This window comes from Mastomys coucha, unplaced genomic scaffold (genome assembly GCF_008632895.1).
Source record: "Mastomys coucha isolate ucsf_1 unplaced genomic scaffold, UCSF_Mcou_1 pScaffold9, whole genome shotgun sequence".
NCBI classification, from domain to species: domain Eukaryota; kingdom Metazoa; phylum Chordata; class Mammalia; order Rodentia; family Muridae; genus Mastomys; species Mastomys coucha.
The window spans coordinates 106,870,985-106,890,859 of NW_022196915.1; the positions used below are offsets into that span (position 1 = coordinate 106,870,985).

General features: G+C 43.9%; 1 protein-coding gene across 2 annotated transcripts in view; it reads left to right on the plus strand.

Annotated features, from left to right (window-relative positions):
* Ubac2 (UBA domain containing 2) overlaps positions 1 to 19,875 on the plus strand; it is a 155,980-nt gene that overhangs the window by 53,948 nt on the left and 82,157 nt on the right. The window lies entirely within an intron of this gene.

Below are 19,875 nucleotides of genomic sequence, written 5' to 3' on the forward strand. Positions count from 1 at the left end.
TTTTCTCACTTTATCATCTGACTGGATACTTGATATAGCACTCTTAGATACATCATAGAGATGGAAAATAAAAGGAGTATTATGTGAAAAAAAAAAAGAATTGCAATTATGTACTTGTGATTATTTTTTTCCCTAAATTACACAGTAAAGCATAATTAAAACTATAGGAATGCTTTTTGTGTGTGAATCTCCACCTCATTCCCTTGTGACAGAGTCTCAGTGAACCTGGATGTAAGCTGGCAGCCATCAGGACCCAGAGGCCCTCCTGTCTCTATCTCCTGCAGGGCTGGGTTATAGGTGTGCACAGCCACCCCCGCTTTGTACGTGATCGCTGAAGATTTGAATTCTGGTCCTGTTGTTTGTATATCAAGCATTGTTACCCACTGGGCTTTTTCCTGAGCCCCAAGCTTCAAATTTTGACTATGTATAGCAAGTTGTCGTGCAGCCTGGCTCTAATATGTAACTTTAGGAAAAATTCTTACCATTATTTGAAAGTTAAGGAAAGGAGAAGGAAGAATTTTTTTTTTTTTTTTGTAACAAGGGGATTTAGTGATACTGTTGAATAACTGTTTTGTGTGAGCCACAAACTGTATTTTTGTCAGAATTGTTGAGTAAATGTTGATAGGAAAGTAGTTGTACTGTCTAGTGGATATGAATGTCACCACCCTACGGCACACACTTTAGCAGTTGTCTTCCCATATCACGTCCATGCTTAACATTGAGTACAGATAAAGTGGAAGCTTAGTACCTACCTTTGGCATTGCTTTGACAAATGGTGTAGATGTCAACAATAAGTAAATATTCTCAAATCTCAGAAGGAAGGAAGTAGGAAACTAAGTGTCGGGGGATTTTATGGCTGGCAGTGGAGACATGCGCGTGAGTTCTAAGGAAGGATAAAAATAAGGAACAGGAAGTTGATTTATGAAAGTGATTTTTATTCTACTGCATGCTTTAAGTGAGAAAACAAGTTAGAAAATGTGCAAATGTTTTATGGTGAATTGTTCTTTGAAAAGTGCATTCTAATCAGTTTTTAGAACAGTTTCAGGGTGAGGAGGGAGCCTGTCTCCGTTTTCTGTACATTGCAGTTATTCAAGCACACGTGTACACATGTGTAATGAGACTGTCCCTCATATATGGTAAGGTTGACTGCTTTCCTGGTTTTCTCCTCTCTGCAATCTCTGTGTATCATGGACACTGGGATCCTGACCTGACCAGAACAGACACTTGTCCACATTAATCTTCTGTTGTAACTGGGTGTGAAAAGCAGTAAACAAAACAAAACACTGATCTGCAATATCCCAGGTACATGCTGTGTAGATGTAAGCCCAGAAGAGGAGGGATACGGATGCCAGGTTTGTTCTTTTTCTGGGTGTAGGTTTTAGAAAGTGGGTAACATTTCAACAGAGACTTGAAGGAATCAGGAGCAAGCCATGTGAGATCTCAGAGATGGTCTTGTAGGTATAGGAAAACCTAACCCTAACCCTAACCTGCCTGGGCAAAGGCCCCTGGTGGAGGCAGACCCTTGGTAACTGTGGAACTAGACAGAGTGATAGGGAGTGAGATGAGGTAGGAGTTGGGCAGAAAGCTGAGGCAGCATTCTCCATTCATTCTCTGTTGCTGTAGCACATACCTGGACAGAACAGCCTTAAATGAGAGAGGGTTTATTTGGCTCAGAGTTCCAGGCTAGACTCATCGCTATAGGAAGTCAGGGCTGGAATTTGAAGTAGCAAGTCACGACACACCCACAGCCGGGAGCTGACAGCAGCAATGCATGCCTGTTTAGTGCTCAGCTTGTTTCTCTCTTTGTTCATGTTTTAAGACCTCCTTCTTTGGGACAATGCCACCAACAGTGGGCTGGGTCATCCCATGTCAGTTAACAAAGTCAAGACAATCCCTCATAGACTCGCCCAGTGGTCAGGCTGATCCACAAAATTCCCCAGTGGGACTTTCTTCACTGGTGGTTCTAGACTGTCAAGTTGACAGAACTAACCAGCACAGACAGTTCATGGATTTCACAGGCTCCTGCACTAATGTTACACGAAGGGTGGTGAAGAGCTATTGCTTGTTTCTTTGGGACATGGGAGTGTTTTGGTTTGTACTGTTTTTATCTTTCGACTCATATTCCTTTTAAAATATATTTAATTATTTTATACACATTTACAGTTATCAAATTAAATTTTAATTCTAGTTCTCAAGTTACTAAAATTTCCCCAGGGTAATCTGTTGCCTCTTGGTTTGAAATTTTGTTTTTTTTTTTTCTGTTTTTTTGAGACAGGGTTTCTCTGTATAGTCCTGGCTGTCCTGGAGCTCACTCTGTAGACCAGGCTGGCCTCAAACTCAGAAATCTGCCTGCCTCTGCCTCCCAGGTGCTGGGATTAAAGGTGTGCGCCACCACGCCCACCTGGTTTGAAATTTTACTATGAACTCATTCAGTGAACTTTGTCTCCTCTTGGTGTCCATATGTGTTTATTTCATTGTGAAAGTCTGTCTGCCTTTCTTTTCTTCTTTCCCTTTCTTTTCTTTTCTTTTCTCTCCTTCTCCCTCCCTTCTTCCTTCCCTCCCTTCTTCCTTCCCTCCTTCCTTCTTTCCCTCCTTCCTTCTTTCCCTCCTTCCCTCCCTCCCTCCCTCCCTCCCTCCCTCCCTCCTTCTTCTGCTTTGGCAGACAGTGAATGGAATACATTTAGCTTTCTCTGTAAAAGACACAGATCTCTGATGGTCTGGCTCAGTCCCCACTCTCTTCTGAGTACTTTTCAACCTACAGCTCCAAGGGCTTGTACGTGGGCCCCTGGACTATCAGGTTTAGTTTATGTCTGTTTCTAACATCTCATAACTGGACTTGTAAATCACTGTCGGGCAGTCTCAGCTGCAGCCTCTTGAGTAGTAACCACTTAGCACCACTGAGTAGTGTAGTGACAGGACTGTGACAGATTCTTCTTGGCATCTCCTCCTCAGAGCACAAGTACAGGCTCTTACAGTATGCGTGTCCCTTGGTTCCAGCTGCTATAACAAAGTACTAGGGACTAGGTGGCTTTGCACAGTGACAGTGATGTATTTCCTCACAGTCTGAGGCTGTAAGTCCTGAGATGAGGGTGGCATGACCGTTAGGTTTTGGTGAGGCAGGCTGGCTAGAACATTCTAGACTTCTTCCAGAGTCCTCCATGGGGCTGGGAGAGAGTGCACTACTCTCCACCATGGGGTCACACTTTCATCACCTCATCTAAGCCTGTCTCCAAATACTGTTAGTCTGGGGCTATCGGGCTTGAGCATATGAACGACTATGCTTGGGGTAGAGTTCACTCCACAGTGTGTTTTTGAGAGAGAGAGAGAGACAGAGAGAGAGAGACAGAGAGAGACAGAGAGAGACAGAGATAGAGAGAGAGACAGAAAGAGAGAGACAGACAGAGAGACAGAGAGAGAGAGACAGAGATAGAGAGAGAGAGAGACAGAGACAGAGAGAGAAAGACAGAGAGACAGAGAGAGAGACAGAGAGAGAGAGACAGAGAGAGAGACAGAGAGAGAGAGAGAGAGACAGAGAGAGAGAGAAAGAGAGAGAGAGAGTGTTTGCAGTTATTTCTTTGTTTTTGTGATCAAATCACCAGACCAAAAAAACTCAAAGCAGGATTAGTTTGGTTCACAGTTACTGAGGGATCAGTCTTTGTGTGGAGAATATGGCAGAGCCAGACAGTTCATGTCATAGTAGTCCAAAAGGCTGACACAGGGGAGTGCTTGTGGTCTCTGGCTTCCTTCTGTCTCCTGTATAGTTCTAAACCCAGTCAAGTGGGCAACCATTACACATGGTGTGTCTATCTCTTCCCTTGCTCTCTGGTCAATCCTCTGGTCCATTTGTCTATTGGTGCTGTGAGTCTTTTCAAGCTATTTTAAATTAGATGTATTAATGTCTGTTAGAATGCCAGTCTCATGAGATTATTAAAAGATAGCTAGAGAGAGAGAGGGAAGGTACAAGAAAGGCTTGTCTGCTCACAGCGAGGGAGCATCCTGTCATCCACGTGTACAGATGGCCAAAAATGCCTACAGAAGAAGATGGGATGCAGCTCCTTATAGGGTAGAAAGGACTTCCACAGGGGAAGCTGGGACGTGTAGTCCTTCATATGTTTCATGTAAATATTATATTCCATATAAATTTCGGTTCTCTCAAGAGAAAGAGAGAGACAGACAGAGGGACAGAGTGGCAGAGAGGCAGAGAGAGATAGCTATCTACACACACACACACACACACTCTAATGCTGTATTTATTGTATCCATGCTTTAATTTATATCTCCCCAATCCAATGCTGTATTGAGCTTCTCCTCCCACCCCCACTCCTAGAGAGGTTTTCCCTGTGTAGCTCTGGCTGGCTGTCCTGGACTCGCTTTGTAGACTAGGCTAGTGTTGAACTCACAGAAATCCACCTGCCTCTATCTCCTATATGCTGGAATTAAAGGCGTGTGCCATCAGGCCTGGCATTAGCTGTTTTTATGTGCTCGGCTGCTGCTCTTGTGTTTTCAGGTCTCTCTGCACCTGTACTTAGTTGCATGACTTCCTTACTACTATGTTTGAGAGTTCTCTGTGTTCTCATACCAGGTCTTCAGATGTGTATGTAGCAGCTACTTCCCCAAGTTTATCTCTCTGTTGACTTTCACAATAGTGACCTTTGAAAAACATAGTTAAAAATTCTAATGAAATAAAATCCACCAGTTTATAAATAGCCTATGTTGTGTCTGTTTGGGAAATCTCTGACTTATGTAGGTTCCTTCTAAAATTTTATTTTAGGTTTTCCCATTTGGGTTTATGCTCTATTTTGAATTTTTATATATGGTTTAACATATATATTGAAGGCTGTTTATGTTTATTTGTGGATGTTCAACTTTTTTCTTATTAGAATAACTTTTTTTTTTTTTGGTTCTTAGAGACAGAGTTATTCTATGTAGCCCTGGCTGTCCTGGAACTTACCCTGTAGTCTAGGCTGGCCTCAGACTCAGTCATCTCCCTGCCTCTGGTACGTGTGCCACCATTCTCAGTTGCTGAGCCTCGTTCTGTTCTCTCAGCAGCACTGTGTGTCCGTGCTGAAAGCAAACACACTGAGATGCACTCAGTGAGCCCAGACCTTGTGTCTTTAGAGCTGCAGTCCTCAGCACCTTCCGCATGAAGAGGTAAAGCCTCACCTGCCCCTGGGAAGCCTGGCTTTTGCTGCTCCCTGGTTGCCACTTCTTCAACATGATCCTGACTTAATACCCCAGTTTAGTTTGTCAGTTTGAGCCACACATAGTGAAGCGCAGTCTGTGTCTGGCTTGTTTCTGTCCTGTGTTCAGTTGTAGCTGTAGTCAGTCTTGTCATTAGTAATGTAGTGTGGCAAGTCAACACCACGCTCCTCTGCAGCCATGTAGACGGAATGGCTCTGTTTGTAGTGTGGGTGTTACATCAGTACTTCTATAGCCCTCCTTTACTTCCTCTGCTGTGGGGAGGCACATGTTTCTGTTTGGTGATATCTCGAGTTGGAAGCTGAATTGGAGTGTATTGTGCTTAGCTGTTGAAGGTTGTTGCCTTGTCTCCTGTTGGTCAGGAGTTTCAGAGCAGCATGTTGCTCCTGTTGCAGTCAGCAGGGACCAGAGTTCCCTGAAGACTCATTTTCCAGGGTGACTCACTCTTGTGGCTGTGGATAGGAAGCCTTGGTTCCTCTTCTTGGAGTTGTGGGAGTATCCTTTTGACGGGGTAGCTCACCTCCAAGAGTGTCTGAGTCCTTTTCATTTTACTCATCATGGGGCTGAGGGACACACCATACCGTAATTGTAGTTCACATTTCTTTAGGAACTGACAGACTGAGCTCTTCAGCTGTTGGCATGTTCTTTATCTAAGTAAATATTTTGGCTGTCGTAGTGTTAACTATAACTAGCTCTCTTTTAACTTCCCAACTGTACATTTTTCTTGGTGTCTTGTTTTGTCTCACAACTGTGGTGATTTATCTTCCTGTGACATTGAGGAATAACTTCCCAGTTTCCCCCAAGATTTCATTTCTTTGTAGAGTTTGTTTCTTCTGAATTCCCTTTCTACTTACTATTTTCTGTTTTGTTTTTTTGTTTTTGTTTTTATTTTTCGAGACAGGGTTTCTCTGTTTAGCTCTCGCTGTCCTGGAACTCACTCTGCAGAGCAGGCTGGCTTTGAACTCAGAAATCTGCCTGCCTCTGCCTCCCAAGTGCTGGGATTAAAGGCGTGTGCCACCACTGCCTGGCTATTTTCTGGTTTTGATATTAGGGGTTTTGCATAATGTGAGCCTTTGGCTGTTCATATTTAAATCTAGTTAGAAACTGGAGTGGCGGGGCTGGAGCGATGATTCCTTTGGGAAAGGGCTTGCTTTGTAAGCTCAGACCTCAGTTTGGATCCACAGAACCCACTATGTGTGCCTTTCGAGAAACCCTCTCCATGTCATTCTAGAGAGATGGGAGAAATTGAACAGATAAGGCCATGAGTGCAAGGCTCTTACCTGGCCATATTGTTTTCTGCTGTGTTTAAGAGCACTGGCAATTATGAAATCAGTTTTTCTTTCCATTGACGAGATTACTTCTAAGGTAATTTTTATTCATGATCATTATGTTAGTAGTGAGAGGACAGAGGTTCAGTTCCATGCTATTGCCGTCATTAGCCTCAGGAGCTCCCTTGGACTTTTTAGAGCAAGAACAAACCAGAACAAACCAGGATTCATGGCTTGGAGGCCCAGTTTACATAGTGAGGTGTAGCTGAGATTTTTATTACAGATGTTTTAGTAGAGCTGCCATGAGGCTTAAGAGAGTTTGTCCCAGGGAGAGTAGGAAAGTGTTAAAGAGAAGGATGGACCCGAGCAGGAGTCACTTGGTGGGAGGGAGCACACACTTAAGCAGCCTTCAGGAGTAAGGGTTACTAGACATAGGGCTTGGGGATCATGGCTGGACCTTCAGGAGTAAGGGTTACTAGACATAGGGCTTGGGAATCATGGCTGCACCTTCAGGAGTGAGGTTTACTAGACATAGGGCTTGGGGATCATGGCTGGACCTTCAGGAGTGAGGTTTACTAGACATAGGGCTTGGGAATCATGGCTGCACCTTCAGGAGTGAGGTTTACTAGACATAGGGCTTGGGGATCGTGGCTGCACCTTCAGGAGTTAGGGTTACTAGACATAGGGCTTGGGGATCATGGCTGGACCTTCAGGTGGGAAAGCATTAGAAAGAAACTACATTGGAAACAGCCTAACAGGCCCTCAAGGGAAGGAGTCTGGAGCAGGGCTTTGTTAAGGGATGTAGGTCACAGGAAGGGTAAAGAGGTAAAGCTGCTGTAAGATGAAGTGGGGTGGCATGGGGGTCTGGGGAAGAGCGTCCTGAGAGAATGTGCCCCCCCCCCAAAAGGGGAAGATCTGACTTAGACAGGTGTAGCCTGCTTACAAGAACAGGAGCCAGGGACTGCTTAGGACCATAAAGTAGGAGCTGTAAAACCACAGCACAGAACAGCTTCTCACAGAGGATCCAAATCTTTAAGGGGTAGGCTGTGATCTAACAGTGAGACTACCCGAGTCTAGGGAGAGATATAATTGTCTGCCATTTTGGTGGTTCTCGGGTTGTGTCTCAAAGGGTTGCTAAGAGACCTCTCCCCTCCCTCTTTCAGTAAGAAAGATAAACAAGGTGGCTGCAGAGCTGCTGTGGGTGAGATTGCTGCCGCAGCTTTTCTCTGTGATGCCTAGAAAGTCAGGAAGGAGGAAAGCCTGAGAAGCTGTTGCTGGGATCCTGCCCCCGTGCTGGCACAGACACTGTCTTACTCCACAAACCTGTGTCCTGGATCCTTTGTGCTTCACACAGCTTCCTCCAGCAGCACTCCTGCTTAGCCACACTGGTATGAACATCACTTCAGGACTCATGCCTTAGGTGCTTCTGTCTGCTTTACACAACTTAGAGTCACCTGGGAAGACTGCTTCCATTATGTCAGCCTGTGGGACACTCGGGGGAGGGCCCAGCCCACCTCAGCAGTGTTGCCCCTGGGCGTGTCCTGGGTTGAATAAAACAAGTTGAGCAAGCCTTGGAGAGCAAGCTAGTAAGCAGTGTACCTCCATGCTATCTACATAGTTCATGCCCTGACTTCCCTCATGTCTGTGACATGATAGCATAAGCCAAGTAAATCCTTTCCTCCTCAGCTGCCTCTCGAGGTCATGGTGTTTAGCAAACAGAGAAGCAAATGAGTATGCCATATTTCTTCACAAATTGTGTTCTGGTCATCTCCCCTTCTTTACACTAAGGGTGAGGGCAGTGGCGGGAGCAGGAGGGAACTTGACGGGGGCTCAGCCCCATATTGGACCCTGATGCCAACTTTTAAAAGCACCCAGTTTCAGCAAGATCTACCTCACCAACCAGGATCACAGCTGAGCCTTCCCTGTTGTCTTGAACAGATCACAGGTTTCTAGAAGTCCTCACCTCAGCCTGGTGCACAGTTGTCCTCCTTCCACGCACAGTTTTAAAGTCAGTGCTTGAGGACAGAGAACACAGACAGTAGAGAAATGAACCCACCCCACCAGAATTGTTTTGTAAACTAGCCTGGTCAGTTGGACATATTTAAAAGAATCAGTCATCAATATTTTGTCTATTCCTTTCTTAATTTTGTGACTGTTCACTTGTGATGACAGAGTTGGTATCAAGCAGTGGTGTTAACTTCCTTGAACGTGTCAGGGATTAGGGTGTCTTGACAGGCCACAGAGAGCTTTGCTTACATCATCTGTGGTCAGTTTGAGTATCAGCCGTTGGAATACTTTTAAGGGAAGTGGTATTGTGGGCACAGTTAACAAAAAGCAACAGTTAACTTTCTAAGTTATTGATCTGTCTGGTGTGAACTTGACCTAGATAATCATAGCTTGAAAGGTGATCATTTAAAAGAGGTATTTCTCAAGACAGAGCAATCAGGACATCCATATTTGAAATGGTCATCTTAGTGTACTTAAAATGTTGCTTAGACCAGCTAGACCTAGTAGGCCCCATATGTGTTGACTCTCCTTTAATTTCTATTCAGAAGAATCTTTGTTAATCTGATAAGCTTGGGTGTTTTACTGGCAAAAAACATTCTTGGACAAAACAAAAAAATATGCATAGGAATCTGTAACTCAGTTGTTAGAGTTGGAATTTTACCCTAGAACAGTGGACTTTCAAATCACACAGCCTTCTAGTCACAGTAAAGTCAGAGAAAAGGCTGGCCTAAATGGATCATTCTGTCTGCCACGTGGAGAGTATGGTCTGAGTATTGATTACAACATGTTCAGATTTTTTTATTCCTAGTCAGTTGTTGAAGTTGAATGCTCTAGTATAACTAAGGACTCGATCTTGAGACTGTTCTATTTCCTCCTTTCCTTTACACACGTGCATGCATGCACACACACACCCACACTTGCAAACTTTGGTAGCCTTCTCTGTTGCTGCCCACCTTGTTTTTTCCGACAGGCTCTCTCTCTGAATCTGGGGCTCACTATTCCAGTAGACTAGCTGGCTAGCAAGCCCCCAGAATCCTCCTGTCTCCACTCCCCACACCCAGTTACGGTATTACAGGTTGCCATGCCTGCTTTTACATGATTGCTGGCAGTCTGAATTTAGGTCTTTACCCAGTAAAATTAGTGGGATCCTGTGGAGGGATTTTATTCCAGCAACAAGGCAACTCTGGCTGGAATGCAGACACACACCCTTAGTACCCACCTTTAATCCCAAACAGTTAGTTTGTAGAAAGAAGCAACTATGTTTAAAAGTGATGTCTAGTTGAGTGGCAGACAAAGTGATGAATCAGAGAAAGATATGACAGAATAGGATATGAACAACTCTCATGAGAACAGAGAGGAGAGAGAGGTGACCTGAGAGAGAGAGGGAGAGAGGAAGGGGAGGGAAGGAGGGCGGGAGAGCAAGAGAGCTTTACTGGGAGAGTTTTACAGAGACAGGTTGAAGAGAGAACAAGCTAGATACAGGTGAAGACACAAGCCAGAGAATAAGGAGCCAGAAGGTCAAAATAGGTTGCTAGACTTAGTTTGAGGCTAAGCAGAGCAATTCATTTAGAAGCTGAGAGAAGCCAGATTGAATCATTCAGCTTGGAGAGGAGTTTAGGCTTGAACAGCTGAGTTGAACCAGCCAGCCAGAGTTCAGAAAGAATTTAAAAAGGTAAGGTTATTCAGCAGCAAGTCTCAAAGTTAAAAACATTCTAGGCCTAGATAAGATTGTATAGAGGTGGGCAGGAGAGAGATGGCTCAGCGATTAAAAGCACTGACTGCTCTTCTGAAGGTCCTGAGTTCAAATCCCAGAAACCATACGGTGGCTCATAGCCATCTGTAATGAGATCTGACGCCATCTTCTGGTGTGTCTGAAGACAGCTACACACATACTTTGATATAATAATAAATATTATAAAATATATTTTTTTTGAAAAAAAAAAAGATTGTACAGAGGCTAGAAGCTTCCAGGACTAGGCTTAGGTTATCAGACAGAGGCAGTAAGTCTTGGAGACAACAGTTGCATCAAGTGAATAAAAGTTACTTTTACAGTCCCTACATCTGTCTGCTTCCAGTCCCCCTTGTCTCCTCCCAGCACTGCCTGTTGGTTTGGTTAGGCCAATCAGAGAGTTTAGTAAATAAAGATTTGAGTGTGACTGCACAAAACAAAAGTGACTAAAGAAAAATCCTTTTCTCTGTTTTATTTAGAACGAAAGGTATAAGTAGCCACCATCAGCAGAGTCAGGAGAGGTTTCCAGGTCACATCCTGAGATGCTAGTTCATCCAACTTCCCCCTCAACTGAGTTGCAGTCTCGTGTGTGTGTGTGTGTGTGTGTGTGTGTGTGTGTGTGTGTGTGTGTGTATGTAACCCCTTTATTTTCAGTACTGCTAATGATTTCATAGAAATCATTATTTCATGAAAAAATATGGAATGAATTGTTTGATATCTGCCTCTTCACTAGAATATATGCTTTGTGAGAACAAGAGACCATGTCAGTCTCTTTTACCTGTTGATATCTCAGTGCCTTATTCTGCTCAGGCTCCTATAACAAAATTCTGACATACAGATTTATTTCTTGACATCAAGAGGCTGGAAAGGTCACGTTCAAGGGGCCAGCATATTTGGTGTTTGGTGAAGGCCTGTTTCCTGTCTATCTCTGTGACCTCCCATGGCAGGAGAGATGAAATATTTATCTACATGCCTTTTGTAAGGACACTGATCTATTAAGACTGAACTCTAGGCCTAGGTTCACCTCTAATGAGGTCTTGCCTTTGCCCTTGAGAAGTTCCCTGTACTGTCTGTTCTCCCAGAGACTACAAAAGCTAACTTGGAGTGAGGCAGGCACCTTAGGGAACCACAGCAGGTGTCTCAGGCCTTGTTTTCAGCACTCCCCTCCCCTTTGTCTTTTCAGCCTCTTTGCCCAAAATATGGCTTCCTCTCGTCCTCCTTCTCCCTTTGCCCAGCAGACTTGAGCTTCCCTATCTCTGCTCTGTGACACTTGCCCTTACTGTGTGCTCACCCGGGGAATCTTGCTGTCTCTGTGGTCCCTCAGCATGCAGCAGTGAGATTGTCCTTAATACCCAAGCATGCAGCTGCTAGGGAACTCCCCACCTACCTCATACCAGTTACTTCCCGGATTCTTTTGCAGAAATCCTTGCCTAAGAGATGTGAGGTATAAAAGGAGTACAAGAATTGAATCTTAGATTTCTGGTGTGTAGCTCAGAAGGAGTATACACATAGGTTCCTGGGCTCACAGGAAAAAAAAATTGGGGTCAGTGATAGTTTAAAAGATGGACATATTTTTTGTTTTTGCTTTTGTTTTTAAATCATTTGCTGATCCGTACCTAGAAGCACAGAATCCGTTCATTTGCATTTTCATAAAATATCTTTCTCATGCAAAAAGTTGTCAAACTTTTGCTTTGATTCAGAGTTTGGATGTCTAGCACCTTGTATCTAACACTTGCCTTGAGTCAAATGTGAGTGTTCCCCTCACACCTGTCCTGGTCATTGGGATGAACCCAGCTGTCCTCAGAGGAACCTAGGAGGTGGGACTTCATTGAGGGAACAGGCTCAGCAGCACCTCAGTGGTTTCCTGTGAGCTGCTGAAGAAGCAGTACAGTGGTAGGAGGCAGGGAAGGAAGAAGCTGCAAGAGAGCCACCAGCCACCAAGTAGGTGCTTTTGCCTTAGGAAGTGGAGAATGTTAAAGAAGGAAGGACAGCCAGTCCTGGAGATGCTAATGGTATCTCCAGAGCCACAGTGCTCTGCACTCACTCGCTCTCCCTTGGGGCTTGGTTTATGTGGTAAGACACTTAAACTTTATGGCCAGAGTATCTTGCCGGGATATCTAATGTATCCTGTTTAAAAGGCTCTGGAGCTACCACCAGAAAGTTGTGTTAAACATGATTTTCTACTCCAACAGTGACATCGTTAAATAAAACTATATAGTTGCCTCAGCGTTGGCACTTCTGACATTGCAGCTTCATCTCTTGCTCTTTTGGATAAGTTCTCACTGTGCAGTCCAGGCTAGCCTGGAACTCTTTATAACCCAAGCTGACTGTGAACTCACAATTCCTCCTACCTCAGCCTAAGTGGTGATATTACAGTCATATGTTATTACGCCTGGCCTGGACCTCACCGTCCTTTCCTGTCCATTGCAGCACCCCCAACTTCCCCTCACTGTTGGCAGGTCATGGCCTGTGTGGTATGAGGTAAATAGAGCCTTGGGAAGAGTTGGTCCCACCCTAGAGGAGCTCATGACCTGTGAAGCTTGTTGAAACCTCTGATCAGACAGGATATTCTAGTAGTTGACTGAAATAGGCTTGGTAGAGGCTATTAGTAAAAACTTGTTTCAGAGAAATTTAACATCTGTTTTCATTTCTGCTTTTTCAGGCTTTGCTCCTCAATTCCTTTGCTTCAGCTGTCTTCCTCCCGGACCTAAAATATTTGAGTATGTCACAATTTCCAGTCCGATAGGAAATAGACTTTGTTCAAACAGAAATAAAAGTGTGAAGAACTTCAGGATTGGATGATGGGAAATCTCGTGCGAGTCAAGTCAGATTCAGGTGACAGCAAAGTAGATCACCTCGCAGCAGGGGAAGTGGAAGTGTAGTTGTAGTCAAGATTCGCTTCCTGTTCTTGTTTATCATTGGAAAGTTGCACCTTATGAAAGATTTTAGATTCAGATCATTGTATTGTTCTAAGAAAAAAATTTCAAAATCCTAACCACGTCGTGGTAACCATAGCAAGATACATAATACTCAAAAATAATCTCATACCTATTTTAGGATGGAGTTGAGTTTTTGTCTATGTTGCAGGTTGAGTTCTGAAATAGCTATATTCTTCTGTTCTCTGAGGTGAGAGAAGGACAGGCCTGTGGCAATTCTGAGGAGCCAGGCATGGGGCAGGCCTGCATGGCTGTCAGCAAGTAACACAGCATAGTGAGTGCATCTGGCTGAGCAGGACACCCCAGGTAGCACAAAGCCAGAGTCAACTCAAGACTCTTCTTTCTGATGAAATCTCACCATGTACTCCATATTTAATACTACTTTCGACATAAGCTGAGGTTCTGAGGGTGACCTATCATGACTTCTGTGGCTGATACTTAAGTTATATTAAGTTAAGATACATTAAATAGATACTTAAATATCTGTTATTTAAGGAAATAATAAGACCAAGGATCAGTTTGTCAATTGATACTAACAACATGGAGAAAATTTATGGAGTAACATTTTAAAATGAATATTAAGTTAATTCTATTTGAGGAAAAAATTGGTAGAATTTACTTTTTTTCTTAAGATTTTAAATTTCTATTTTTATTTTGGTGGCAGGGTTCTGTTATGGGGATCAAACCCAGGGCTTTGTGCATATGAGGTAAACTTAAAAAAAAAATCTGTCTCCCTCTCCCTCCCCCTCCCTTCCTCCTCCCCCTTCCCTTCCCCCCTCTCTGTCTCTCTGTCTCTCTGTCTCTCTGTCTCTCTGTCTCTGTCTCTCTCTGTCTCTCTGTCTCTCTCTCTCTCTCTCTCTCTCTCTCTCTTTCTCTCTCTCTCTCTCTTCTCTCTCTGTGTGTGCACATGTGTATGTATTCAGGCATGTGCATGTGCATGGAGGCCAGTGGAGAGCCTAAATCTTGTTCGTGAGTTATGGTTCACCTTTCTCATGTGGTTCTTGAGTTCAGCATGAGCTGGAGAGCCAGAACAGGAGATCTGCCTTTTGTTAGTGAAGCTCAACAGAGCCAGCAGGATGAAACAGTCAGTTCTCCTGCTGGTTCATGGTGTCTGTCATGTGTAGTTTCAGGAGGCCATTTCTGGAGGCATGCCTGGATCCCCCCTTGGAGTCTTTTCAGTAACTTTGTAAGAGCCCAATTCTGGGCACTGAGTCCTTTTCTATACAAAGTACTTTGAGAGTTTTCCATTCTCTGTAACTGAATACTGCTATATTTTACTTCATATATGTGTGTGCAAAACAGTATGCCAAGATCTGAAGTGTGTGTGTGAGAGAGAGGGTCTGGGGGAGGGAGACAGACAGAACGGGGGTGCACATAGAGAGAGAGAGGGTGGGAGGGGAGGGGGAGAGAGAGACAGAGACTGACTGAAACTGTTGATATTATCATGTGAACTTCTGGTGTACCCTGTTCTTTGCTGGTGACTTTGTCCCCACCACCTACCTCTTCCTAGGACTTAGTAAAGATCTGTTGTGAATGTGAATGTGGCCACTGTATATCTTTCTCACATGATTTGGTTTGCTGCAGTTCAGTGATTAGATCTCTTTCTTTCCCCTTTCTTCATTTGCTTCCCTTTCTCCTCTCAACTACCCCCAAGTTTCAGCTTCCATTCTTGCTGTCACAAGAACTATGGGAAAGTGTCAGAGACTATACTTAGAGTAGTTTAGAATGTTATTGCAGAAAATGTTAAACATACAGAGAGAGTAGTACCTTACTAGCTCTTTGTCCACCATACAACTTCAAATAATTTGATAATGAGAATTTGTTTTTCTCTAACTATTTGCTTCCTAAATCCTGCATGCCAAGGCCTGCGATGCTTCTTAACCATGAGTTTGCAACAGATGGACCGGTCTGGGGCTCTCCAGACACTGAGTGCATAAGGAGAGAAGTAGTCATGTGCTGTTTCAGAGGAGTCTGGGACAGACCGAGGACTGCTTCAGTCTCTTGTCACATGTTAGGTGTGAGGGTTTAACTGAGTTTTCACAGCTGGGCTTTAGACAAGACAGTTTCCAGTTCACTCCATGGCCTTTCTAGGACTTTACCTATTGAGGAAGGGAAAATAGACAGCACGTGCCATATGTTTGTAGTGACAGAGCTTTCATCTGCCTTTCTTATGGGAACTCCAGGACTTAGGGATGGTGTGGAGCTGTTCTCCGGAGCTCATGAAAATGTTACTCTTTAGAAGACGATCTGGCTTTTGTCATCTGTACTGAGTTTCACTCTGATAGACTGCCCCTCCCCCCCAAAACCTGCATGGGAAATGTCATTCTTACACAGTACAGAACCCAGAAATAAGTCTTCTCACACTCTGAGAAGACAGAAAGATAAAAAGCCAATCAAAACTTAAGAGTTTTTGTTTTGAATTGACTGTAGTAGTTCCCATGTGGGACAAAAAGTAATGTGACTCCCAGCCTGGGGATGGCTTGTAGGTTATTTGTGTAAGCAAGACCTTGAGATTGTGTTATTAACAAGAAAATGCCAGGACACCTAAAAATGCAATAATAATGAAAAGCAGCTTCACGTATGCCAGTGAAGATAGGGGCTTTGGTGTTCTGTGGAAAACAAACACTTGGAGTTGAACTCAACAGTGTTAATGTGTTTTCTGCCACATTGTCCTCTAGTTCCTGACAACTGCCATCTCTGAGTTTGAATTTGTGTGATCAGAAATAAATGTGTAAACAGTTACGTCCCCTTGGCATGTGTGGAAGGGAGTGTAGGAGCTAGTGTCGTTCTTATGCTGACGACAGGGAATGAGCCCAGCCCATCACCCCGCCTCCCTCCACCTTCCAATCTGGTATGTTCGGCATGACTAATAGTTCATACAGAGCATGTTTTAGTTACCTGTTGCTGCCTAAGGCATTCTGACATGCATATGTTTCATATCTACCAGGTTTTGATAATTCCCCAGTGTGGTGATCTGCAGTCAGCATGCTTTTTGAGCATTATCTGTATTTAATGGCCTATTCTCAGAATCTCCCAGAACAGAGCAGTAAAGGTCAGGGGCTTACCCCCAGTAACATTTAATGTTTTAGCTGAAGGTTATAAGAATGAACTAATAATTGCTCATACACTAGCAGATGATGGCTGGACAGACTTACATATTAGGCATCTCTTGGTCACTGATGAGAACTGACGTCCTGTACTGATGCAATACTGGGCAGAGTTGGGTAGGTTTGCTAGTAACTGGCTAGAACTGAAGAATTAGGTCTACACGCTAGTGTGGTGTTTTCTTTGTTTTAAAATACCGTGCATCAAGTTCCAGTTATGTGACATAGACTGGAAAAGTTAAAACACATTGAAGAAAGGAAGATGGAGGGATTTGGAGCAATAAACCATGAATTAAAGGAAGGGCTATGATTTGGATGTAAGAATTAAACAATGTCTACACAAAATAACACAGCCAGTGAGAACCAAGGATGTTTTCTCTGCAGATTGGCTCAGAAGGTGCATCCTGAGCAGTGCAGGGTTATTAGGTCGGAAGGACTTTGAGACGTTGATGTTCTTGACCATGGGGAACTTCTTGTCAGTCTTGGAGTATGAAATTATGGTGGGAATGAACCTAAGGGAAGAATGTGTTTGTGCACCAGAGCTGAACAGTGACCACACTTTCGTGTCCTTATCCTTTAGTGTATTTTCTTTCTGTCCAAGCAGGTTAAACAGTGAATTAATCTGACTATACTGGCATGCGTTGCAGTTACAAATGCACCTGGAACCCCAGGGCTTAAGTGCACAGGTGGATTTCTTGATCCGTACAACACAGATAGATAGGGACTAACTGGGAATCCTGTCCTTCCTGCCTTCTCTGTGGCAAGATAGAACAAGTCTCACTCATGTCTCATACATAAACCAGAAGTGACTGGTCATGTTCCCTGAGCTCATGGACCAGCAGTAGTCACACACACCACAGAGCAGACATGCAAGGGCACTGGAGGTGTCTCTTTCAAGGCTCTCTGAGGGACACGTGACTCTTTGTTTATGGAGAAAGTATAGTGTGGGTGTAAGGACCCAGAGCTCGAGCTGGCTCCCAGTTGACTGAGGCTCTGGGCAAGTTCCCCACTTCCTTGGGCAGGCTAGTTTTGTAATGAGGCCAGGGGTGTTTAGGAAGTTAAAACTTAGGCTGAGGGTGTAAATCAGTAGTAGAGCATTTACCTAGTGTGCTTGAGGTCCCAGTTTCCATCCCAGTACCTGACCTCCTCCCTAGCCTCCTCTGTGGAGCCTGAAGAAGCAAAAAGTTCTTAGAGCAATCTGCTGTGCAACAGTTGGTAGGTTAGATGGCTAATGGTACAGACGTCTGGCTTTCTGGATGGCACCCTAAAGAAAGCCAGGGTTTCTGACTCTAGCTGAGGGCTCAGATGGAAGAGGCAGCAGTAATGTAGGTGTGCAACAGTCAGCTTGTGGGGGTGATGTGGCCCTCTGAAGGATGAGCAGAGGAGAAAACTCAACTCTGATGACAGAGGAAGAGAATTGGGTGCAGGTGATGAGGACAGCAAATATGGGGTTTGCAGAGAAACTAGGGACTGTTCTTGGGAATGGAGTGAGGTTCAGATGAGGTGATGAAGAAAAGTCCTTAGCACAAAAGCCACAGGAAGTGGAAGCCTGGGGCCTAGTGAGACAGGAACTGCAGTGGTTCCTGGTGAGCCTATGTTCAGTAGGCAGTGGTGGAAGGTTGAACCTATGCCCTGGCTCCATCCTCCATGTGGCCTTGGTGTCTGGTCTTAGCATGGGAAGGCGTGTAGCGAATGCAGTGACTGCATAGGTTGACTGGACCCGTGGTAAAGTAGTGTGTGGTAAATGATGAAATACAGGCATTCCTACCTGTGGGCTTTGCTACAAAACCCATTGCTATCAGTTGCTGCACCCTCATGGAGCCTGTGTTCCGAAGCCTGGCTGTCCCTCACTTCTCAATCTCATTCTTCACCTGAATACTCAACCAGCAAGGCCGTTTTTAGGTTTGTGGAAAACACAAATTACAGAATGCTGAGAAGTTACCAAAATAGATAGTATTAAGGGCTAATTTAAGGTGGGTATAACCCTTTTTGTAGTTTCTTGGCTGTTTTGCCATCACTTTTGCCTCCTAAAATACTAGACTATTTCCACGCAGACCGGTCATACTTCTGTCTCTGGTTTTGTTGTTGGTTTGTGGTTAATGAGCACTGGTTCTCCATGCAACTAGTTTAACCTGAAGGAACTTCTAGTACACATATATGCATATCATTGATCATTCGAGTAATTTCTTGTCATTGAGAAATTAAGAACTCAAGAGATTTCAGTGGGTGTTACGGTATTAGTAATCATGCAAGTATGTACTGTTCAATTAAGTGATTGTTTGAAGATCTTTCTTTGTGCTTTCACTATGCCAGGTTTTGTACACACAAAGCCCAGGTCTTCATGCAGTGCACTGCAAATGTTGTAACCTCCCTGGAGTGAGTTGTCCTATTGAAGGATTTTGTAGTTTGCTGACCTATCATGGCAGCAAAGCTTCCTATGATCAGTGCATTCATAGCTAGTTGGTGGAATTAAGGCTATCCTCCCAATTTGCCTCTGATTGACCAGTTGCCTTTTTTGGATTTAGTGTGAACAAGCCTGTTTGCTCATCATGTTCACAGAATTGTGGAAACCAAGAATGACAATTTACTTTAGAAAATTTTGAGCTCTTCAAAGTATAGCCGGTGCTGATACATTATATATATATATGTATGTATGTATGTATATATGTATATATATATATATATATGTGTGTGTGTGTGTGTGTATACACATATATGTGTATATATATATATATACATATATATGTGTGTGTATATGTGTGTGTGTGTGTTACGGGCAGTTGTAAGCTGTCATATATGTGCTGGAGATTGAACCTGGGTCTTCTAGAAAAGCAACCAGTGTCCTTAACCACTAATTCATCTCTCCAGCCCCACATTTAACAGATCTTAAACTGAGTAGCTTTGAGAATTTTTAAATTAGCTGAATAATCCTTTTAGAAATAAAAATGAGATTATAAAAGCAGAATTGGATTAGCTGAATAGCTATCCATTTTCCTAGATGAGTTTTTTAATAGCTCCCTGTTATATCAGTGTTAAAGCTTATCATGTTGATGTGCAGGTAGATGTGAGTGCAAGGCCACTTCCTTTGTTGTCACAGAGTTCACAAGTTAATCAGCACTGCCCTTATGTACCAAGGTTTCCTGCTGGTGAAGGGAATCCGCTAGGAGGAGAAGAAAGCTCCCTGAAGCAGAGGTGAGGAGGGCATGCGTGCCCAGGTCACATGTGAACAATTGCCTGGGAATGGGTGTGAGCACTGAAGGTCTGTGAATGGGGAGCCAATAGTCAGTTGGGCTGGGCCTGTAGAATTGAAAACATTTAATAATTGAAGATAGACTCACTGGTCACAACTTTGCTAGTATGCCAGATGACAAGCTAGAGTCACTTACCTCTAGTAAGACAGAGGGAGAAGATAGAAAGCTTAACACCCAAGTGTATTATACTCTTGTAAACTGCCATAGCACGCACTTCCTGGTTTGCAGGATCATAGACTTGGCCTGATGAGCACGGTGATCAGTGGTGAGGCACCGAGTTGGTGTGTGTGATGATCTGCGCTCCATTGTGGTCATGGAACTATGGAGCTAGCTTGCTTTAAGGGCTGGGAAAGTAAGGGGTCTGTTTCTGATTTTCAATAG